At 38.0% G+C, this 25,526-nt stretch overlaps 1 protein-coding gene, 1 non-coding gene and 1 pseudogene across 3 annotated transcripts in view; 1 reads left to right on the top strand and 2 right to left on the bottom strand.

The window, feature by feature from the left end:
- CDK14 (cyclin dependent kinase 14) overlaps positions 1-25,526 on the top strand; it is a 763,966-nt gene that overhangs the window by 223,987 nt on the left and 514,453 nt on the right. The gene's annotated exons all lie outside the window — the stretch shown is intronic.
- LOC105716252 (putative elongation factor 1-alpha-like 3) lies at positions 14,207-15,743 on the bottom strand (annotated as a pseudogene).
- On the bottom strand, positions 24,818-24,952 carry LOC135276587 (small nucleolar RNA SNORA48). Its single transcript, XR_010344145.1, has one exon. It is a non-coding gene; the product is annotated as a small nucleolar RNA SNORA48 (small nucleolar RNA).

Below are 25,526 nucleotides of genomic sequence, written 5' to 3'. Positions count from 1 at the left end.
TTTACTACTTTCTTTGGCTAAAATTCTGACACTCAGAAAAAATGAATAGATTACTGAGATTTTTTTTAAGTTAAATTTTTACTTATTTATTTTTTACAGAGACAGGGTTTTGCCATGTTGGCCAGGCTGGTCTCAAACTCCTGGCCTCAAGTGATCTGCCTGCCTTGGTCTCCCAAAGTGTTGGGGTTACAGGCATGAGCCACTGTGCCTAGCGTGAATTGGGATTGCTGAGATTTCTTAAATAGGTATTGCCATGTTACTTTTCTGAAGGGTTGAACCAATTTTTATCATTTAATTTTTTTTTTTATATTTTGTTAAGTATATAATTTGTTCCATAGTAAATGTTTAAAGCTGTATTTCTTTGAGTATCTAAGTAAATTATTATTAAAACTCCATTTGTTTCCTGTTACTTCCTTGAGAGCCATGAAAGTTATTTATTAAATGATGTCGTACTGAGCACTCACTATGAGTCAGAACTTGTGCCGGATACTGGAGACTGGAGATGCAAAATGAGAAAGGCTTAGTTTGTGCACTCGAACCTAAGTTCCACATCTTGTGGAGAAATAATTAATTACAGTAGGTAACATGAAGCCTTCAAGTATAAAAAGGTATTTGAGGTGGTACCTGGAGGATGTGGTCAGCATAGGAGGGGAGGCGATAGGTATGTACAGCTGGAAAGATGAGCAGGCCTTTGCCTGGAGGCAAGATGATGACAAAGAGAGGGCATTCCTGGTGTAGTTACAGACACACTCTCCCAACACCGTGATGTGGACAAGCAGTTCCCACAGGTTCCCTTTGACTGAAGAGTTGTCGGCTCATTTGTGTTTTGGATTTATTCACTAGTACATTTGATTGTTTTGTTTGTTTTTGATAATATGCTTTTTCTTTGCATTTCATACAAATAGTAATATTAAATGTCACTTTTAAGACAATTATTTCCTTTTAGTCTGTTCTTTGACTTTTTTATTTTTCATCATATTTTTACATTCTGGTCATGTGGGATTATGATGATTTGTTTGGATGTATACCATATGGAAATTTCTTAATTTATAACATGGTTGTAGCTGGTCCAGTAGTGCAAAGCCTTGTTTCTTAAGGCGGTTTTCCCACTAAGTATGAGAAGAGTTGTAAAATGTATGTCGGGCCCTTATTTCTCAAGCTCTTTTGGTGTCTGACCGCTTTATAATAATACATCCTGACATTAACTTGATGGCTGAGTTAGGAAGCCAGATGATAGCTGCTCTTTATTTCTTCTCAGGATAGAATGGCTTCATTCACTTAATCTGAAGAGCCAAGCCACCACAGGTCTATGGCAGCAGTAAATTGACAAACCTGTTCACATCTCAACAGCCTGAAATTTTTATTGTTTTAGCAAGATATTCAGGACTGAAGGGACATAAATCAGATGGAAGGGGAATTGCTATGGACCAAATTGTGTCTCTCCTCAAAATTCGTATATTGAAGCCCCAACCCCCAATGTGACTGTATTTGTAGATAAGGCCTTTATGGAAGTAGTTAAAATTAAGTGAGATCATAAGAGTAGGGCCCTGACCTAATAGGGTTAGTGTCCTTATGAGAAGAGATACCAGAGAGCTCTCTCTGCCTCTCCGCAATGAGAGGATACAGCAAGAAAGCAGACATCTGCAAGCCAGGAAAAGGGTCCTGACCAGAAGCCAAACCCTGCTGGACCTTGACCTTGGACTTTCCAGTCTCTAAAACTAAGAAAATCAGTTTCAGTTGTTTAAGTCAACCAGTCCATGGTATTTTATTACAGCAGTCAGAGCCAACTAAAACAGACACAATGATAATAATCAAAACAATTATTTATTACCTAATATATATCCATTTTGGATTCCCTTAAAGCCAGGTATGAGTGAAGTCATATCTTTATCTCCATTTTCCTGTTGGGTAATCTAATCATTAAGCAACTTCCCTCAGGTCTCAGTGCTGGGAAGGTGAATCTGTGGATCCTTGTTGAGCTTGTGTCTAATTTAGGAAACAGGTCTATGTAATTCATGTATATATTTTAGAGGAAAAGAGGCTCAACAGCAACCACAAGTAGACTACAAACTCCTGCTCAAATACATTTGGGAAACTCACATCCTCTTCTTAGTGGATTTGCATTTCATATTCAAGACTCTGCCAAATCCTACAGTGAAGAAACCTGTTTAACTTTACTTTCATGTTTCTCAGAATACTTCCTAGGGGCATCTCTGGTGATACCATGGGGAGCGATGTTTCATGGACATCAGTTTGGGAAGTGCAGTCCAGAGTGGTCGTTAGATTCCTGCACTGACTACCATAGGCCTATTTAATTTAAAACAGCCTTAAATGTTGATGAGCATGCATGCTTATTACAATTTATTGAATTAAAAAACGTAATGAGAATATATAGTTACATTAGTTCAAGAAATTCAGTTGAATTTAGTTTTTCTTTTTGCATAAAGATTAGACAAAAAGGTAGATGGTTATCAATTTTAGACACCTTACCTGTAAGAAAAGAACGTAGATGTCTCTATAAAAATAAACTTTTTTTTTTTTTTTTTTTTTTTTAAATTTCAGTGAGCACCAAATGTACCAGGCATTTCTGTAGTGCAGAAAGGATGAGAGTTCCAATCTCATGGAATTTACATTGTACAGAGATGTGGAGATTAAGGATTACGTGTGTTCTTCTCAACATTATATGTGTGTGTGTGTGTGTGTGTGTGTGTATATATATATTTATATTCTTACAAATTATTATAGTTGGAAGCTTTTCTGAACAGTTGGCATTTTCTTCATAATACACTCTTAGTTTTTTTCAGGTATTAGTATTTTGATTATGGAAACTGACTTTGGGCCTATGCTTGGCTTAAAATGTTTCAGTCCACAAATGAATCTTATTTTTAATTATTAAATGAATGATTTCTCTTTAAATAACCTTAAAATGATATAAAATTGCTAAAGATACTGGTTAGTTTTACCCTTTTTTTTTTCTCTAACTCAAAAGCGGTTTTAAAAATCTACACATTTGCCAGGTTTGAATTGAAAAAATTTGAGCATCTGAGTGAAGGTGGTGGTAAAGTTGTTTGACAGTTTTTTTGTTTAATCTCATGATAACATCACTTAAATAATTTATAAGAAAAACCCTGGGTGTTTTCCTCCTTTTTTTTAGAGATGGGATCTCACTCCATCATCAGTCTTTTAAAAATAGGTCCTACTACATACTTGATAACACTTAAAATGAATGTTTTTAGACACTTATTATTTATTTATACTTAGATGAACCAAACAACCTTTAACTTCTGCTGCTAAAAGCAAGCCCACTTCAAGATACAAAAGGGTCTTCCATCTTTAAGATATTGGCCAAAAGAGAAAAAGAGAGAAAAGAACGTTGAAAGCGTGTTGTCCTACTTCATTTTCCCTTCTGTGTCACACACTGAGAATAATTAACAGCCACTTAGTACATTTCTTTTAAGCAGATCACTGATCTGGGAAGTGCTCACTTAGTCTCAGAAAGGGTTTGGTCAGTGGAGAAGAAAATCACAACTGACATTTATGGGTGGAGTCTGTGCACAGGAGCAGCCAGCTTTTTAACAGCAGTTGTGAGCTCTGGGTAACTCCCACCAGTCAGTGAAATTAATGCCAACTTCTTTTTATTTCTTTAACCTTGCCACTGTTTGCTTAAACAGTCAAAGAAAGGCAGTTCCATCACATTTCTTCATTCACAAAGCTTAAGGGCAGGCAGGAGGACGTTCATCTTATGGAAGCCTCCGGTTGTTGAGTTAGTGGTTTGCATTAAGATGGCAAGAGAAAGCTCTTGTTCCTTAATTAGTGAGAGGCATACTGACAGTGCGAAGGACTTTTTTTTTTTTTTTTCTCCTAGAGGTGATTTTTTTTTTTTTTTTTTTTTTTTTTTTTGAGACGGAGTTTCGCTCTTGATACCCAGGCTGGAGCGCAATGGCGCTATCTCGGCTCACCGCAATCTCCGCCTCCTGGGTTCAGGCAATTCTCCTGCCTCAGCCTCCTGAGTAGCTGGGATTACAGGCACGCGCCACCGTGCCCAGCTAATTTTTTGTATTAGTAGAGACGGGGTTTCACCATGTTGACCAGGATGGTCTCGATCTCTTGACCTCGTGATCCACCCGCCTCGGCCTCCCAAAGTGCTGGGATTACAGGCTTGAGCCACCGCGCCCGGCCCTAGAGGTGATTTTTAACGGTTCAACGTGCATGTCAGTGATCTAAGCCCAAAGCCAGACCCTGGTTCCTTTGATGGACTGCTTATAAATACGTTGGAGAGTAGCTGTAACTTAAGCCTTTGTTTTTTTCTCTTGTTCTTTTTCTCCATTAAGCTTTCCCCCTTACTTAAAAAATAAAAATATAATGCGTGCATATAATACAAAAGAGCATGCAATAAAATGTTTTCCTTCTGCTCCTAAGTCTCTGATTATGATTTTTAGAGATAACTATGAACAGCATTTTAAAAACTACTTCCAGACATTTTCTTCGCTTATGGTCCCTTCCCCACCTTGGTCTCCACACTAGTGGACCATATCTTGTTTTTCTTCCTAACAGCTTATATTGAAAGTGCTTTATTTCAGCGCGCATATATCCAACTCATTCTGTTTATAGGTTGCATGCTATTCACTGTATGGATGTACTATAATTTATTCACCTGTTTTTTAAAATTGGTAAACATTTAGGTTGTTTATAGGATTTTGTTCTGACAAACAGAGGTGAATGGATAGTTTTGTTAACAACTGTAAATATTGAGTCACATATGTTAATATACATTTAAATTTATAATACTACATATATTGCCAAAATTGCCTGATGAACTGACTCACACCCTCATCTGAAATGTCTGTTTTCCCACCTTTACCCCTGTTGTGTTTTCTGAAGCTTGCAATCTGGTACATTAAAATTTATGCTTTAATAGTTTAAAATTTTCATTACTTGAATTATTAGTGAGGCTGAGCATATTTTCTTTTTATGTTTATAAGCCATTTAAATTATTTTTTCTTGTGAACTATAGGCTGCTTTCAACACTTAGTTATATCTGATGAGAATTACTATACAGATTTGGGAGGACATACAGAGACTTGTATTGTAGAACCTTCTTAGTGTTATTAGGAACCTTGAAGATCATATCTAGTCCCACCTTCCAATTGGTGTAAGAAGTATTTTTATAACTTCTGTGACTGATTCTTTGATTATCTGCTTAAATGCTTTCAATATTAGAACAATGTTAGGGGGCCTGACTTTGCTTGGCTATGCTTGGCTTACAATGTTTCAGTCTAAATGAATATTTCTAATTATTAAAAGAATGATGTATCTTTAAGTACCTTAAAATGATTTAGATATCTAAAGAGACTGGTTAACTTTATCCTTTTTTTTCCCCCTGTAACTCAAAAGCAGTTTTGAGTGAAGTTGTTGGTAAAGTTGTTTGGCGAGTCAAAACTGCATGGGCAGCTAATTCCTCTTTCGGCTTTAGTTGACGGAAATTTCAAGATATGTTAAAAGAGTATTTGAATAGATAGAGAAGGTGGGAGCAGCTGAAGTCTTTAAATAAATCACTACATTAAGCCAGGTCACCCCTTTAATTCCAATCTCTTGAGAGGCTGAGGCTGGACGATCACTTGAGCCCAGGAGTTCGAGGCTGCAGTGAGCTGTGATTGCACCACTCTACTCCAGGCTGGACAATGGAGTGAGATCCTGTCTCTTAAAAAATAGATAATAAATGAATATATCACATTTATGAAGCTAGAAGATGTTTTTGGGCCCAATTAGGGGATCAGGAACAATGCATGTTTAGTGAATCTTGTCCGTTTGACTAAGAATGAGAGAATTTATAATCAAGGAGGGTCCTTTGAGGGTATGTTAGTTATCTATTGCTGCATAGTAAGTTACTTCTAAACTTCGTGCCTTAGTGCCTAAACAGCATTAAACATCTGTCCTCTCACAGAGTTTCTGTGGGTTAGCAATTTGGGAGCAACCTAGCTGGGTGGTTTAGGCTCTGGGTGTCTTAGAGGTTGTGGTCAAGATAGTGGTTGGAGTTGCAGCATTCATTCGAAGACTTGACTGGGCCACAAGTGTCTGCTTGCACAGTACCTCAATCCCATGGCTGTTGGCAGAAGATTAAGGAATGAGGTTCCTTCCCTCATGGACCTCTCTGTAGGGCTGCCTGAATGTCTTCACATTCTGGTGACTGGCTTTTTCTACAGTAATTCAAGAGAAAGCAAAATGGAAGTCCTCGTGTCTTTTATGACCTCAGAAGTCACACATTGTCATTTCTGCAATATCCTATTGCAGGTACATTATCTACACAGGTCAGTCCTATTGGTATGGGAGGTGACTACACAGGAGTGTGAATACTAGGAGGCAAGGATCATTGGGGCCTTTCTTAAAGAATGACTACCTTCTAGCCCCTAGAGATTCATATCTCACCCACCTGCAAAACAAAACACTTCTCTCAGGGCCCCCAGACCTCATCTCAGTGCTGAGCCCAACTCTGTGGAGGAGAATTCTAGAATATCTAAATAGGTTTGGAGAAGCTATGAATCTATTAAGAATTTTCCTTCATTGGAAGAAATGATTGGATTTGGGCAATGTTTTGAATTACAAAAGCATTTCTTTATGCTCTGTCCTATGAAACTTCTGGCCCAAATAAATAGGAAGCAGATTTATAATCCTGACAGAGGATTGGTGTTCTAGTGAACTATTCCAACTTATTTTTAGTCAGAAAAGCTTCATAGCATTCACTAATTCTCAAATATGAGGGTTAGGTTCTTGGAAAACCCATACTGGAGAATTCTCAGTTGAGGGACTTGAAACCTAGTAGGGAAAATATGGATATCAAACTGTGCTAGCTCTTTAGTTGTGGTTTCAACTTCAATCTCACCACTTTATACTCTGTTTTGTGAGGCAGGGGTTGGAACTCTGTTAATTATGTTTCCCAGATTCTCCTGCCAGCTGGATTTCCAGCTTGTTCCTGGCAGTAGGAGGCACTGGTGGAGGACTGAAATGTAGGAGGGAGAGAAAGGGCTTTGCTGTTTTCAGCTCCTGTCAGTATTTCTCCTGGGGCCAGCAATAGCTCTCGCCTACAGTTTCTTTAGGAACTCACTGTACCAACTTTGCCATGGCCCCAACCAAGGTCTAAGTGGCAGTTACACTGCGCCCCGACTTCCTTCAGCTCCCCTTAAAGTTCTAGTACCGATCCCTCCTTTGAGCACCCAGATTCTGGTAACTCCACATCTCCCTTTGTGTTTCTTCAGCCCCAACATTGGTTGCTGCCTCTAGCAGTATTGGGGTTGCCTCTGTGACCCCTTTTTATTTTTTTCAGTCTCATAACACCTATATAGTCAGCTTCCTGTATTAAATTCCTTCCATTTAGAATACCTAATGTGTGAGGTTTCTGCTTTCCCGTTGACTGGGACCATTATTAAGGTTTCTAGATGTGTCACCCCTCACAATTACAGTGACATGTTTGTAGTTAATTTTTCTTTCTTGCCAGGTGATAGTCTTACCAAGAGGCTACTGTCTTCTCCATATGATCCTTTGTTCAGACGTTTAGTGGCGTTTTTCATTTTTAATGCTCATATCCATTGACTTCATTTCATGGATCTGATCCCTTAGAGCAGGCCTCTAGGATCCTAATTCTAAGTTAGTTCACAGTGGTCCTAGAGATCCAGGTTATCTGGGATGTTGAGTAGTTTAGTTCAATTATTTAATGCAAGTACTTATTCCTGTGTATTTTCCAATACAAAGGAGCATACACTGTATAATTTTGACTCTACCAGTTCCTGCCTGCCTGAGTGCTTGCTCTTTGAGCCTCTTTTCCACACTTCCCAGTAGCCTCCATCTTCACAGGCACTCCTCACCAGTGGGCAACTGCAGTACCAGCACTTATTCCCCTCACCTTTCTTTATTTTTCCCAAGATTTTTACAACTGCTCTGTCATCTGCTTGGTTTCCCTTTACTATTTCCAAACCCTAATTCCCTCTTTTTCTTATTATCCCCGATTGGAGTGATTGTGTATATTAAAATTTGAAGCCCTTGTGAGAAGGTATATCTGCTGAATTACTTAAATTTCACATAAGGAGAACTCCTGCATGAGGAAGCATAATTATATCAACTTATGAATCAAATGAACATTTTGTAGACCAGAGGAAAATAGCCAGTGATTTCATTAATGGCACTTCTGTTCCTCAGGTTAATAAATTTGTTAAGCCTTTCTACTTTTACTTGAGGAGCTACTTGTTTCTTTAACATTTATTGTGCTGCCTCATTTACACAGCTCTATATCAGGTAGGTGCACTGAAGGATAGCAAAGAAGTGAAATGACCCAGCTCTTGCCTGCCTTGAAAGACTTTGCTGTGTACTTGGAATATAGAAAACTTACATTAAATGGTGAAGGGACCAAATAAGTGTAAGGCGATGTGCTAGAAACTGTATTTAAGTATGTATTGTGGGGAAGATAATAATGGTATTTCCTGTACACAGGCACTAAGAACTTTATGTTGTCTTCTTTAATCCTTATAACTCTGAAATAGTTATTCTAGTTAGTTGTAATTTGTAAGTGATAAATCTGAGAGGCTTAAGGTTAAATCATTTGCCCAAAGACATGCATCTACAAAATGATGGAAGTTAGGATTTGAACCTTAGGTTGGCCTGAGTCTAATTATCATAATAGGTAGAAGTGAAGGCTGCATACAGCCGTGTCTGTGCTTGTTCTGTGTGTTTTTTCAGATATGCTAGATATCTTGTATTTGCTCCCCTGGATTTCATTTCCATCCTGCTCTGTACCCTGGGTGGCTGACCTGTGTGGGTTATACCAGTGAACACTCTTGCCTTTTGGTTTCTAGCCAGGTTTGACCAATGTGAAGAACTCAGAAAATCTGAGGGCAGACTGAGAAAGATGTTGGGAGTTTATAATTTTGGCTCTACCAACTCCTGCCCCAGCTTCTGCCCCTAAGTACACCTTGATTAGGTGTGCTTATACACTGTACACCTCCTGTTTCCCCAACCCCACTTAGAGTTCTAGAACCAATCCCTCCTTTGAGCACCCAGATTCTGGTAACTCTGCATCTCCCCTCTGTTTCTTCAGCTCTAAGGCCAGTAGTTGCTTCTAGCAGTTACTAATATTGGAATTACCTCTGTGACCCCTTTTAATTTTTTTTCAGTCTATCAACAGCTGTATAATCAGATTTATTATTCTCCTAGCTGTTCTCCATTAGGTTCCCACCTGTTGGCTCCATCTCTCTGTGTCTCCCTCTATACCTCCCCATGTTTCCTCCTCTCTCTGGATCCTAGGAATCACTCTCACTCCTTGACCTTTCCAGCACTGAGAGGGGTAACCATTCCTTGTAATAAGCACTAACCTGTCCATGACTTTAAAAGTTGTCCCTTGATCAAACTCAGTTTGAATCCATCATGCCCAATTTGAGTGTTTTATGTATTTCCTGCTGAGGCTGATTGGTATGCAGAAATTATTATAAGGCATGCCTTCCTTTCTTCTTTCCTTTCCCACTCCTGTCCTTTCTCAGTATGTTCAATGTTGAGGATAAGAAATAGCTAAAGCATGGTCCCTTCCCTCAGGAATTTATAATAAAGGTTAAAATTTAATTAATAATAATGGAAATAAAAGCTAGTAATGTACTTAAGAAGCAGAGTGACAGAGAGAGAATCTATCAAATGAAATTAGTTGATTACTTAGTGGAAAATGAAGACAGAAATTCACAAATCAGTTACTAATTCTTTCTGCCATGTATATTAACTTTGTCTCTTGGCCTGAATTTTGAAAAACTATTTTCTTTATTTAGCTTAATAAAACAACATCAAGGAGAGTTTAAGGTTTTTTAAATGTAAAGTGACTGAAACTTTGGTTCTTAGAACTCATCATTTCACTAAAAAATAACTTCACCATAAGAACTCTCCCTCAGATAATATTTCTGATGGATGTCCCAAGATTTAAGATGCATATGAAGTTTGGGAAGGCCTATCAGTTTTTAAAAATACTAATAGACTTTTTTGGGGGTTTGGGGGAGCAATTTTCAGTTTACAGGAAAATTGAGCAGGAAATACAAAGAGTTCCCATGTTACCTCTCACCCCCATTCCAGTTTCCCCTGTTATTAATATTTTGCATAAGTATGGTACATTTATTATAATTGATGAACCAAGATTGACTCACTATTATTAACTAAAGTTTATGGTTTACATTAAGGTTCACTCTGTGTTGTACTGTTATCTGGGTTTTAAGAAATGAATGGCGTGTTTACCATTACTGTATCGCATAGCATAGTTTCACTGCCCTTAAAAATTCCCTGTGCTCCACCTGTTATTAATTCTTCCTTCCCTGCCCCTGAGCTCCTGCCAACCAGTGATCTCTCTGCTGTCTCCATAGTTTTGCCTTTTCCAGATGTTATATGGTTGAAATCAAATAGTCGGTAGCCTTTCCAAACTGGCTTCTTTCACTTAGCAGTATACACTTAAGGTTCCTCTATGTCTTTCCCTGGCTTGACAGCTCATTTTTTTAAAATCACTGAATAGTATTCCATTGTATGAATGTACCATAGTTTGTTTCTCCATTTACCTATTGATGTAACATATTTTGTTTTTCCATTTATCTATCTTGATTGTTTCCAGGTTTTGGCAATTATGAATCAGCTTCTATACATATTTTGTGCAGGATTTTGTATGGATGTAAATTTTGTGCTAATGCCCCAGGATTTAAGATGCATGTGAAGTTCAGGATGGTCTATCAGTTTTTAGGGTTTTTTTTTTTTTTCTTTTTTAAACAACCTGGAAAAATGTGGTTTCTGTCTTTGCCAGTGTTCAGTTCTTACCCTATTATAATGGCTTTCCTGATGAGGCAAGCATTAGGGCAAGAATGTAACATCAAAAGATAACATAGGAAAAGAATTATTTCTGGAGTAAACTACCCGTTCTCAGATGGGAGTTCAGTCTCTAATCTTGAAAAAGGGTTTCTCTAAACTAGTCACAGTTAAGGGCAGGTACAGACTTCCTTGCCAGACACACTTAGGCTTGATTAATCACTTAATCACATTCTTAAGTATGATCTGAGAATTCGAGTTGAAATACAGACTGAATATCTGACATAAATCAAGTATAAAATTATCTGTTTTATAATTTCACATGAGCAATATACTCAACCACTTTTATTTCAAATTGGGGACTTAAACATGTTACAAATGCACAACTGCGAATCTTGAGTATTAACGCTTCTTTGGGATGTTAATGTAGCTCTTGCTTCCTTTTGAGTAAGCAAAGAACCATTCTTTCAAGACTTCCTGTGGCCACCAATAATTCTGCCAAGGGGTCTGACATCTTGGGAATTTGCCAACCTTTCATCAGATACTTTGACTCATGCTGAAACACCCTTCGTTTCTAGCGGTCTGTTTCAATCTTCTGGTTCAGTGTTGAGCCAGAACATATAAATTCCCGTCTGAAAACCTAACTTCAGGAAAATCACTTGAACTTTTTTGTGTCTCACTGAGTACCAGGCCTGTCTCTGCAGCCTGGGGATGTTACAAAGGTGGATTAGCCCATGTTTTTAAAGCACTTACAGCTCCCATGGGAAAGCCCTTTGCAACCTTCAGGCATAATTACTGGTGTATTCCAGCTGGAATAAGGCAAATAAAGTGCACTCACTTTAAAGCCAAATGCTCATCCTTTTCTTTCAGGGATCCATTTGGCTTCTTCAAATGGGATACATTAATATCTTGAATGTGAAAACATTTGAGTTATAATGGGGCATGTTTCACTTATTCAATATTTCATCATAAATTTGGACTCATTATTATTTTGATAGCTGGACCTAAATACATCATGTATAGTAGCCCTGCATCTTTCTTAACCTAAATTAGAGTGGACTGTTGCATCTCCTTTATTCTGAAGACTGTCTGGAGCTTCTTGATCTGGTTGTGCCCACTTAATGGAAGCATTCCAGTCTCCGTTATTCTCCATGTAGTTAGAGCATCCTGTGTGACAATAAAGTGAGAAACAACTTTATAATTTTTTGCAATTATTCATAAAAATCATAAACATGAAGTTTTTTTAAAATAACTACAAAACAGACACAACTAACAATAGTGAAAAAAAAGAGTCTGTTTCATAGAAAATGACTTAGGCTAAAATATGACATATCTCACTGCCCTTTGAGATTTATGCCTCCCTCTGCTGACATCAAGATAGTGTGAACTGGAAATAGTTACAGAGAAATCTTTGAAAATATTTTCTAAAAAATATAATTTATAGATGGAAAAATTGATGTCAGAAACATTTGGTTGATTAGAAATTCCTGTTTTTCATTTATGTAACTCCTTCTCCCTTTCATTTTTTTAATAATAAGAGACTATCATAGTTTTACATTCTGGAGGTGCTTATCCAATAGCCCAAACCATTCATTGTGATAAGGACTTTGGTTACAGTTTGATTTATTTTTGTTTCTTTGCTTGAAATATATTTTGCAAATATTTTCAGTGGACATTCATCAACTTAATTCATTCTCTGTCTTTTTTTGTCTTGATTGAGCTCTCAATAGTTGATGCTAAATTTATTAAACTAGATGTAAGAATTTAAAGCTGGATGTAAAATTTAGCGTGTAGTAGTTAATTTTAATATCTTTAGTTTCTGGCACAGTGTTGCCAGAGATGTTCTAGAGCTATATAAATTTATCTTTTGATATTTTTTCTAGATCCGTGCTGTCAAATCTGGTAGGCACTAGACACTTAGGACTTTTAAGCATGTGAAATGTTACTCATGGGACTAAGGAACTGAATTTTTAATTTTAATGAATTCAAATAGCCACATATGGCTAGTGACTATTGGACAGCACAGCTCGAGTGAGTAATTTGGTTGCCAAAGGCTTGTCTTAGACTTTATCTTAATATCCTGGTAGACTTATCACTGACAACAATAAAAATTTTGTGGGCATCAGTTTACTGTGATATGCTAAGCATATCACAGAATGTTTAATTTTTAACTACATGCAACAACCCTATAAGCTCCTGTTTTACTGTGAGGAGATCAAGGCCCAGTGAGCATAAGTAACTTGATCAAAGTCATAGAGCTAGACCACATCTTTGCTCCTTCTGTTTTGCTATAAGATTTAATTTTGGTTTAAACTGTAGAATCAATTATTATTATGCCTCTCAATTTAGGTTTGTCTGATGTTTTCTTATGATTACGTTGCGGTTTCCCAATATTTTCATCACCCTAAAGTGAAACCCTATACCAACTAGCAGTCACTGCCCCTTCCACAAGCCCTGGCAACTACTTACGTACCATCTGTCTCTAAAGATTTCTCTATTCTGGAGATTTCACATAAATGGAATCACACACCGTCTTAGTCTGTTTGGGCTAGTGTAACAAAATATCTTAAACTGGGTGACTTATAAACAACAGAAATTTATTTCTCACAGTCCTGGAGGCTGAAAGTCCAAGATGAGGATGCCAGCATAGTTCTGGTGAGGGCCCTCTTCTAGGTTGCACACTTACGATATCTTACTGTATCCTCAGATGGTAGAAGGGTTACTCTGATCTCTTCAGCCCTTTATGAGGGCACTCATCTCATTCATAAGGGCTCCACCCTCATGATCTAATCACCTTCCCAAGACTCACCTTGTACTACCATCACAATGGGGATTAGATAACAACATATGGATTTTGGAGGGAGGAGCATAAGTATTCAGATCTTAGCATCCACTATATGGTCTTTTGTGACTGTGTTCTTTCATTTAACATGTTTTGAAGGTACATCTTTGTTGTAGCATGTATCAGTGCTTTCTTTTTATGGTTTAGTAATATTCCATCATATGGATAGGCCACATTTTGTTTATTCATTTGGTTGTTGGAGATATGGGTTGTTATCATTTTTTTTGGTTACTGTGAATAGTGCTGCTATAAACACACATGCATAGGCTTTTGTGGAGAAATAAGGTTTCATTTTGTTTGGGTACATATCTAAGAGTGGAACTGATGTGTCATATGGCAACTGTATGGCTAAACTATAAGTTTAGCATTTCTGAATAAGTGGTAATTTTTTATTTCTCATTAAACTTTTTTATGGGTCTCAGAATTCTGTGACAAATTTTTGGTCAAGTTGTTTCTATTAACAAGTACTGATTTTAAAAACTAATAACTTAAAACTGCCACATGCAAAAAAGAAAAACCAAAGTGATCCACAAAACATTCTCCTTGAAAGTTTTACTGTGCATTGTTATCATTAACCAGTCTTTTACTACTAAACTTAAATGGCCAATTGAAACAAACAGTTCTGACACTGTTCTTCCTCCACCACTGATTAATACCTAGATGGCAGGTATTAGGGATAATATTTTTAGCCTTCTGAGCTTTCTGGGCAGGCTTGGTGACCTTGCCAGCTCCAGCAGCCTTCTTATCCACCACTTTGATGACACCCACCACGACTGTCTGTCTCATATCACAAACAGCAAAGCAACCCAGAGGTGGATAGTCTGAGAAGCTGTCAATACACATGGGTTTGCCAGGAACCATATCAACGATGGCAGCATCATCAGACTTCAAGAATTTAGGGCCATCTTCCAGCTTTTTACCAGAATGGTGATCAGTCTTTTCCTTCAGCTTAGCAAACTTGCATGCAATGTGAGCCATGTGGCAATCCAGTACAGGGGCATAGCCAGTGTTGATTTGGCCTGGATGGTTCAGGATAATCACCTGAGCAGTGAAGCCTGCTTCCATTGGTGGGTCCTTCTTGCTGTCACCAGCAATGTTGCCATGATGAACATCCTTGACAGACACATTCTTGACATTGAAGCCCACATTGTCCCCAGGAAGAGCTTCACTCAAAGCTTCATTGTATGCATTTTGACAGATTTTACTTCATTTATAACGTTGACTGGAGCAAAGGTGTCCACCATACCAGGTTTGAGAACATCAGTCTCCACTCGGCCAACAGGAGTCCAATACCACCAATTTTATAGACATCCTGAAGAGGCAGGTGCAAGGGCTTGTCAGTTGGGCGAGTTGGTGGTAGGATGCAGTCCAGAGCCTCAAGCAGTGTGGTTCCACTGGCATTGCCATCCTTACGGGTGACTTTCTATCCTTTGAACCAAGGCATGTTAGCACTTGACTCCAGCATGTTGTCATCATTCCAACCAGAAATTGGCACAAATGCTACTGTATTGGGGTTGTAGCCAATTTTCTTAATATAAGAGCTGACTTCCATAATGATTTCCTCATATCTTTTCTGGCTGTCGGGTGGCTCAGTGGAATCCATTTTGTTAACACCAACAATTAGTTGTTTCCCACTCAGTGTGTAAGCCAGAAGGGCATGCTCTTGGGTCTGCCCATTCTTGGAGAGACCAGCTTCAGATTCACCAAAAGCAGCAGCCACAATCAGGACAGCACAGTCAGCCTGAGATGTCCCTATAATCATGTTTTTGATGAAGTCTCTGTGTCCTGGGGCATCAATGATAGTCATGTGGTACTTGCTGGTGTCGAATTTCTGCAAGGAGATATCAATAGTGATACCATGTTCACGCTCGGCTTTCAGTTTATCCAAGACCTAGGCCTACTTGAAGGAGCCCTTTCTCGTCTCAGCTGCCTCCTTCTCAAATTTTTCAGTGGTTCTTTTATCAATGCCACCACATTTGTAGATTAGTTGGCCAGTAGTGGTAGACTTGCCCGAATCTACATGTCCAATGATGACAATGTTGATATGAGCCTTTCCTTTTCCATTTTGGCTTTTAGGGGTAGTTTTCATGACACCTGTGTTCTGGCAGCAAACGCGTTGCAAAAAAAAAAGTGGTAATTTCTTTTTGATAAATGTGTTTGGTTCTTTATTCCTTCTGGTAGTTTCTATCCAGTAGTGAATTAGAGTTACAATGTAGTATAGATTCAGGATGATGATAATTAAAAACAATAGCATATCTGGTATTCTCCTTAAATTATGGGATAAACATTTAAAAAATGATTAATACTTGTTTTTGGATTTTGGGACATAGTGTTAAAAAACATTGGGGATTAAAAGAATGTATGACAGTCTTTCTTCGTACATTTGTTCTAAAAACCTATACATTGGTTGGTCTTTGTATATAAAGTGTCATTCTCAGTATAATCTAGACAATGGGAGTCCACAGAACGTTGGTAGAATATTGGTTGAAATAACAGTTCTGCACTCTGAGTAAGTGTTAAAGATATCTGGGGGGAAATTCATGAACCCAAAGCAGGACAATAATCTCTGTGAGTTTATAGCATTTTTTGCAGGCCTTATTATGTTCAGACCCCAAAGGGTTAGATTGTATGCTTTCCTGCTGATTTGTCTGCAAGAAACAGAAGAATTTTAAGGTAGTACAGCTTCTTTTTGTTCAATAAATAGACATTTCTTGTTGAAATGACAGAAGTCTGAAACTACTTTAAAAAATATACATAGTTTAATAATTCCATGAATGTTGCCAGAAATGATCTTATTAAAATAAGGATATGATGAACTTGGCTTGCAAGAATATTACCCTGAAACAGTACCTTTGGTTAAAAAAGAAAAAAACTTCTGGTATAAAAATCTCCACTCTTTTGATATTCTTCTGATTTTCCCTGTTTTGTCAAGCTTATACAAATAATGATATAAGGTAGAAATGAAGGAAAGTGTCCAAGAATGGTACAAAGGGCTGTGGGAAAGTTCCAAGTAATTCAGAAAGAGCTCAACAGTCTGAGGTTTTTTTTGTGGGGTGGGGATGGAATCCTGGAGCCTGGGAATGCTGCTGTGTGTGTGTGTGTGTGTGTGTGTGTGTGTGTATACGTGCATGTATGCAGATTTTTTGGATTGACTCCTAACAGTAAAAGCACAACCTTATTAATTTGGACTCCACTAATTAGAAAAAATTCTTGTGAAATGGATAAGGATTGAACTTAAATAGGATTTTCTGAGAAACTAGTGGCATAGATATAAATGTTTGACCTATTTAGAAGATAATGGTTTGCAGTACTTCTGTAATGAAGGATCCATGTATAATCATTTTACTAATAGTTATTGAACGTGTGGAATGTTGAGAAAGAATAGTGTGATGGCTAAGAGCATACCTTGCAGCATCACACCCCCTGGGGTCAAATATTTGCTCTACCATTTACCAATTCTACTATTTACTAATTCAAATATGGGCTAACTCAAATATTGGCTCTACCATTTACTAACCTGGGCAGGTTACATAATTTCTCTCAACCTTAGCTTCTTCCTCTTTAAGATGAGAATAATAATATTGCCTACCTCTTAGTTTTTCTCTAAAGATTGAATATGTCACTCGATACCTGATAAATGCAACATTAAGTGGTAACTATTATTAATGTGTTCCTGGCACCCTGCTAAGTGCAGTAGAAAGATAAAAGAGAATTTCTGGTGTCAAAAATGTGACAGACTAACAGATAAAATAATGTGTATTGATAGATACATACAACTTCAGTATCATACAGTCCAAATAGGTACATGTTTTCTGTGTAGTTTACTGTTTATAAACTGTATTCAGTTCAGTGGGCTTTCAGAAACCGAGTCTGGATCTCTTCAAATGGTGGAAAAGTAAACATTTCATATAACATACTCTGTAGTTCGGACTTTTCCATAGGTTTTTAATGACTTTCTCCTGGTTGGACTATTTGGCCCTCCTGTGGAAATGCATACTGACCACATGTCTCAGGTGAATGGACCCATGAGGAGGGAATGGCCTTGTTTCTTCAATACCTTTTTGTGGCCCAACTGTAAAGCAGTGGCTCCTGAGTCAGAGGATAGAAACTGACAAAACCATGGAGTGCAGCCACTATGTGAGATGCCTTCAACCATGACTGCTTGGCTTTTAGAGATGGAACAGACATTCGTCATATAGTTATTTCCCAGTGATTCTATGTCTGCTACAAGAGTCCTGTGGAAATGCTTGAGAGTCTGAAATTTGCCTAATGCTTTCTCTCAACCTGAAATTAAAAGCCAAAACAAAACATCTTTTGCAAAATATCTATTGCTGCTCTTTTTTCTAGCCTCATTGCTATTTTAGAGCAAGGCCACTGAAGTGTACAACTCCAAGGGACACTATTCGTAGACAGCTTATGTAAATTACACCCTCTGGAATTGTGAGTGCACGACCTACACAGCCACACATCGAGGTCCTTGTGCAGAATTGCTTGTTAGTTATGTTCGTAGAACCAGTTGTTACAAGTTATTTGGAATATGTACTAGTCTTAGTGATGAAATTGGGCCATGACTGGGGTATGGTCTTTAAGTCTACATATTCAGATAACCCTGTAATTAACCACATGCCTTCTATGTCTGGTGGCATTAACCCACCAAACTCTCAGTGTTATCACCGAGGTTATTATGACATGCCTTGTTCCTGTAAGTCATCTGGTGATGAGTTTAAAGGGTTTCTAATCCTTGTGTGCTGGGACTTCAGTAAGCATTCTTCACTTTTAAACCTGGCTTGTGTCATTATAGCCGCTGTTGCTAGGATTGATCCTTCTGTTGTCACTTGAGGGTCTAGGAGGTTATAAATGTATTGATGCTTGTGTGCAAGAGGTTGCTGTATCTCATACAGCAAGACTGGCTCAACTCATACAGTGCCCTATCCATATGGCAAGGATCTGGAGCAACTGTAACAACTGCCTAGTGATAGTCAAAGAACTCCCTTGCATTACGAAAGGATTAAATATGCTGCATGCTAGAGCTGTGTCTGGCAGGGGTTTTAGAGTCCTTCCAGGAAATAAAAACAAAATTGTATTTCAACAAAGGAGTAAGAAAAATTGGCACGACTCTCCATGAGGTCACTTCACTTTGGAAAAAGCATTTGTGTGCTTTGTTTTAAACAACTTTGTCAGTACTTTGAGGAAACTTTCACATGTTTGGAACTTAGGAGAATTGATATAAAGCAGTCTGTCAGTTTAAACCACAGGCATTTAGAACTGAAAGAAATTCTGGTATCATTTATCATTTTACAGGTGACAGAGTCTGAGGCCCTGAGAAGCTAAGTAACTTGTAGGAAGTCACAAAGCCCATGGGTGATAATACGTGAACCAGCACCCAGGTTATGCTGTCCCAGTGAAATACAAGTCCTGTATTGCTCTCTTGATTCTCTTCCCTGAGGAAAGTGCCCTTGGCAAAGTCAGAGAACCACTGGGGACATTTAAAGAATCCGTTTGAATACTTTATTGGCATGGGAGTGAAATAATGCTTGTAAAAAGCCCTGTCTCTTATTAGAGGAGTAATGTTGGGCAGTTACTTAACCTCTCTGTGCTTCACTTTCCTCCTTTGTAAAATCACATCTACTTCCTCATAGATATGCAAGGATGCTATGAGCTCACACTTGTGAAGTACCTATAACAGTGCTTGGCACAGGGCAGGTGCAGTGCACCATGAGCTGTTAGGATTACCAGCTGGAAGCTGCCTTTTAATTTTGTATAGCCAATTTATAAGAGAGGAAATATTTGTAGAAAAGTTTAAACAGTCATCATCTTGCTCGTATTGCTTTTTCTCAAGTAGAACTCAAGTATGAAAAGGGCAGAGACTTTGGTACCAGGTAATCATGGGTTTGAATCTGGGCTCCTCTACTTTCTTTCTTTCTTTTTTTTTAAAAAATGTTTTTATTCCAATAGCTTTAGGGGTACATGTGGTTTTTGGTTACATAGATGAATTGTACAGTGGTGAAGTCTAGGATTTTAGTGCACCTGTCACCTGAGTAGTGTACCTTATACCCAAAATGTAGGATTTTATGCCTCATCTTCTTTTCACACTTCCCCTTTATATATATATATAATTACACTGTAGGTTCTGGGGTACATGTGCAGAACATGCAGGATTGTTGCATAGGTACCTACATGGCAATGTGGTTTGCTGCCTCCATCCCCCCATCACCTATATCTGGCATTTCTCCCCATGTTATCCCTCCCCAACCTCCCTAGCCTCACTGTCCCTCCCCCATTCCCCCAAAACAGACCCCAGTGTGTGATGCTCCCCTCCCTGTACCCATGTGTTCTCATTGTTTAACACCCGCCTATGAGTGAGAACATGTAGTGTTTGGTTTTCTGTTCTTGTGTCAGTTTGCTGAGAATGATGATTTCCAGATTCATCCATGTCCCTGCAAAGGACACAAACTCACCATTTTTTATGGCTGCATAGTATTCCATGGTGTATATGTGCCACATTTTCCTTGTCCAGTCTATCATCGATGGGCATTTGGGTTGGTTCCAGGTCTTTGCTATTGTAAACAGTGCCGCAGTGAACATACATGTGCATGTGTCTTTATAATAGAATGATTTATAATCCTTTGGATATATACCCAGTAATGAGATTGCTGGGTCAAATGGAATTTCTATTTCTAGGTCCTTGAGGAATCACCACACTGTGTTCCACAATGGTTGAACTAATTTATACTCCCATCAACAGTGTAAAAGTGTTCCTATTTCTCCACATCCTCTCCAGCATCTGTTGTCTCCAGATTTTTTAATGATCGCCATTCTAACTGGCGTGAGATGGTATCTCAAGGTGGTTTTGATTTGCATTTCTCTTCCTCTACTTTCTAGCTATGTGCAACCTGATCAGATCACGCCCTCTGTTCAGTTTACTCCTCTGTGAAGTGGAGATATGAGCATGTCCTTTACTGTGAAGGCTAGAGGAAATGGATGTGAAACCTAGCCTTAGCACACAAGTGCTTTTTCTTTTGTTGTTCCCTTTGCATTGAGTGGAATGTCTACACACACTTTGGGGTGATTGGAACTAGGATGGAAACAAACACACACACACACACACACACACACACACACACACACGTAGAGTTCTTTACCTCCTTATGGCCTACCCCCCTCTTTCTCACCGACTTTCAGAAATCTCTCTCCATATAAACTATTACATATCACATCACTTCCTGTGTGTTGCCTTGAACTATTTAAAATTGTTTATTACCTATTCACATTCTCTCTCAGAAATTGAGTGCTTGGGAAAAGCGTTAAGATGTGCTTATCTTGGTTCACCCTGTCTTTTGTACAGAGGGTGTCTAGGTACTTAGTAAGGAACTCCTGTTAATGGATGAGTCTGTCACGGTGAACAGGAACAGTGGGGCTCCTGCTAGTGTGTTCACAACCTACATTCTCCAATTCTTCCCCTCCATCAGTTTTTAATCTCAATACCTCTGTGTTAGCTCTAAGAAGAAACCATTGTTTTCTTGTCTCCATTTTTCTAGTGTGAGAAACTAGAAATATTCCTATGCATTGAATTGTTATTAGCAAAATTTCTGCTTAAATATTTTGGTCATACTCTTCTATTCAGTCTATTTCTCAAAATTCATTGCAACCTTCAGTCGCCTTTGGTTTTAATAAAATAAAAACAGATTTTTGTTCCTTTTCATGGTTCAAGAGCTCTTTGATAATGCTTGCATTTTAATAGTACCTTTACTTTGCAAAATAGAAATTGCTTTGCAAAAAGTTTCCAGTGGAAATTGTTTACACTATCAATCTGGTAGTAATATTTTCTAATACATTTTCTGTAACTAAATTTTACGCTTTTCACCTTTTTTACATTTTCCTTAAAAACTTTCCAAATTGATTTTTTTTCTCTGAGTGTTACTTAAAAATCACGTTGTTGTTAATAGTATTTAAAAAGCCCTCATTCCGCCAGATGTGGTGGTTCATGGCTGTAATCCCAGCACTTTGGGAGGCTGAGGCGGGTGAATCACTAGGTCAGGAGTTCCAGACCAGCCTGGCCAACATGGTGAAACCCCGTCTCTACTAAAAATAAAAAATAATAATAATAAAAAAAATCAGCTAGGTGAAGTGGCAGGCACCTGTAATCTCAGCTACTTGGGAGACTCAGGCAGGAGGATCACTTGAATCCGGGAGGCAGAGGTTGCAGTGAGCTAAGATCGTGCCACTGCATTCCAGCCAAGGTGACAGAGTAAGACTCTTTCCCTCCTGCCCCAAAAATAAATAAATAAAAGTGAAAATCACTCATTCATTCTTTATTTATTTTGCCGTCTCTGGCAGGTGCTGTGCTGGGTTTTGTGAATATAGTGGTGAATGATACACAGTTGTTTTTTGCCCTTGAGGCGTTAGTAGGAAGCAGGAAAGAAAAAGTGCAATGAATAGCAAACAAACAAATTAAAAAGCAAATCACTAGAAAGGCTGCGAGGGGACAATTTTTAACCTCAGTTGCAGTCTGGGTTGTGAATTTAAAGTGCAACAGGAGAAATGATGATAGAGTAGCTTCTAAGTAATAAGGGAAAGTTCTTTCAGGTGGTAGCAGATCCCTGAAGCCTCCTCTTCTTTCTAGAAATTCAGGCATCAGGGAAAAAGAAGATTTTGGAAAGGAATTTTCTAGTGTGTGCAATATAAGAGAATTACATATTTAAAAATTTCTGTATTTGCAGCCCATAGTAACATTAGTTAGAGGAGTAGTAGTATTGCATAAGTGAATTATACCTTGGCTGAAGTTTGAGTAATTACAAATGTAGACAGGGAAGTTGCCTCATTTAGCAGATCAGTTCTGATATAGACATAGGACTTATCCCAATAAAATCATCATGCTTCAGGATGGATGTACATCTATTTTGGGACACCAAAAGGAACTATAGGTTTGACCATAGCACTCCATTTAGTCCTTCAGTGACCTTTTCCATTGCTCTCACAGTGGCCAGCAGAGTTCCCTGCCTGGTCCCTGCTTGCACCTGCAGCCTCATCTTCTGCCAGCCCTCACCCTCTGGTGTACTTCCATTGCCCAGTAATAGGTGGTTACTCTTGGTTTCCAAGTGCTTCATGGGTCCTTTTATGTTTGCATCCCTGTACCTGCTATTCCTGTTGCCTTGAATATGGTGTTTTTTGGTTAAGTTCTTGTTTTGTTTCCAGGCCCAACTCAGATGTCTTTTCTTAAGCAAAAACTTTATCTCTAAGACAGTATTTCATAAACTCTGGATCAGGTTTGATCTTAAAAAACAGACAAATTTTATTTATATCAGGCTGTGGAAGTGATTGTGATTCTCTGCCAGGGTTGTGACCCTATGGCTTTCCATGAAGTACTTCACAAGCAGGTATGTTATAGAAATAAGTGGATTCACACCAGTTTCCCAAAAGAGACATACTGGAGCCCTTTTTGGAAGACTTGTTGCACATGTGGGCATATTAACAGCTTTGACAATTAGTGTAGCAAATGCTTTAACTTTGATGCAGTACTTCTCAAATTTATTTGACTGTAGAAAACTTTGGTTTGAAGACATCTGTTAATATCTTGAGAAATGTCTGTTGTTTCACAGAACATAGTTTGGGAAAATGTTGCCTTAAAACATGGTTTTGGTTAAGAAGAGAAAGTATCTTACGAAGGAATGTCCTAGAAGTAATGGAAACACCAGACAGATTTTGTTCCTCTTTGAATGGACTCCATGGCATTGCTTCAGTATTTCAATATTTACTTTGTTTTCAGTGGAGCATCGTTAAAGCCATTGCTGGCCTGATTGCCACATAGTCCAAACACAAGAAATGCACATTTTGTATCGTAATCTCTTTTAATAGTTTTTTATTTGAAAATTTTCAAACACATACAAAAATAGAGAGGACAGTGAATCCACTTATGTTTATTACTCAGATTCAACACTTAGCAAGGTTTTACTATATTCTTTATCATCTTTTTCTTGCTGAACTATTTTATTTTTATTTATTTATTTTTAATTGATACATAATAGCTGTACATATTTTTGGGGATACATGTGATGCTGAACTATTTTAAAGTATATCCAAGAAATCATGTTATTTCACTTTTATACTCTTTTTCATTGTACATATTCATAAAAGGGGACGTTGCCTTGTATTACCTCAATAGTATTTTTGGACCTACCAAATTATCATAATTCCTTGGCTAATACCCAGCCCATATTCGAGTTAAAAAAACTGAGATAGAAATAATATACCATGAAATTTATTCTTTTAAGTACAATTGGGCTTTTAGTGTATTCACAAAATTGTGCAGCCATCACCACTAATTCCAGAACATTTTTATCATCCTGAAAGGTACCTGTACTCACTAGCAGTTACTCCCCATTTTTTCCTCCCTCTACTAATATAATTTCTGCATTTGGATTTTGCTTCTTCTGGACACCATGTGGTTTTTCTTTACTGGCCTCTTTCATTTAGCTTAATGTTTTCAAAGTTCATCCATGTTGTAGGATGTATCAGTACTTTATTTCTTTTTATGGTTTTATATTCTATAATTTCTTTTTATGGTTTTATATTCCATAGTAGGGATAGATCCCATTTGTTTATCCATTCATTAGTTGATGGACATTTGAGTTGTTTCCACTTTTTGGCTATTATGAATAATGTTGTTAGGAAGTTCATATACAAGTTTTTGTGTTGATGTATGTTTTAATTTCTCTTGGTGGAGTTGCTGGGTTGTATAGTAACTATAACTTTTTGAGGAACTGCCAAACGTTTTCCAAAACAATTGCTTCATTTTACATTTTTGCCAGCACTTCTCCATATCCTTACTAATACCTGTTGTCTGTTTGATTTCGGCCATCTTAGTGGATGTGAGGTGACATCTCATTGTGATTTTTATTTGTGTTTCCCTACTGACTAATGATTTTAAGCACTTTTCTTTTTTTTTTTTTTAAGATGGGGTTTCACCACGATGGCCAGGCTGGTTTTGAACTCCTGGCCTCAGGTGATCCACCCACCTCGGCCTCCCAAAGTGCTAAGATTACAGGCGTGAGCCACCACGCCCGGCCGTTAAGCACTTTTTCATTTAAGTATTGGCCATTTGCATATCTTCTTTGGAGAAATGTCTATTCAAATCCTTGCCTAGTTTTTTTTTTTTTCTTTTGCCTATGTGTCCAAGGCAAGAACCAGGCATAGGCACAGATCAAAAGCCAAGCTGGGATGAACATGGGGTTGCTTTGTCCCTGGCTGATATGAGATGGGCACCACCAACCAGATGCCACTCTATCCAGGTCAGGGACAGCCTAGTTTTTAAGTAGGTTATTTGTCTTTTTACTATTGAGTTGTGAAGAAAGTTCTTTATAGATTCTGGTTGCTAGTCCTGTATTAGATAAATGAGTTGCAAATATTTTCTCTATTCTTTGGGTTGTCATTTCATTTTCATAATGTTATGCCTTGAAGTACCAAAGTATTAAATTTTGATTATGTCCAATTTGTCTGTTTTTTCTTTTGTTTGTATTTTTAGTGTCTAAATTGTTGTCTACTCTGAGATCAGATAGATTTATCTCTTTATTTTCTTAAGAGAGTTTTATAGTTTTAGCACTTACATTTAGGTCTTTATGTTGAGTTAATTTTTGTATATGGTATAAGGAAGGACTCACATTCTTTTTTTTTTAAATGGTTCCTTGCTCTGTTGCCCAGGCTGGAGTGTAATGGTATGCCTGGCTCACTGCAGCCTTGGTCTTCTGGGCTCAAGCAATCTTCCTGCCTCAGCCTCCTGAGTATCTGGGATCACAGGTTTGGGCCATCATGCCTGGCTATTTTTAAAAAAATTTTATTAGATCCCAGCTACTCAGGAGGCTGAGGCAGGAGAATT

Source organism: Aotus nancymaae, unplaced genomic scaffold (assembly GCF_030222135.1).
Source record: "Aotus nancymaae isolate 86718 unplaced genomic scaffold, 86718_ANA_hifiasm-v0.15.2.pri h1tg000025l, whole genome shotgun sequence".
Lineage (NCBI taxonomy): Eukaryota > Metazoa > Chordata > Mammalia > Primates > Aotidae > Aotus > Aotus nancymaae.
Note: the sequence above shows the minus strand (reverse complement) of the source record. Positions and strands in the feature narration are given on the sequence as shown.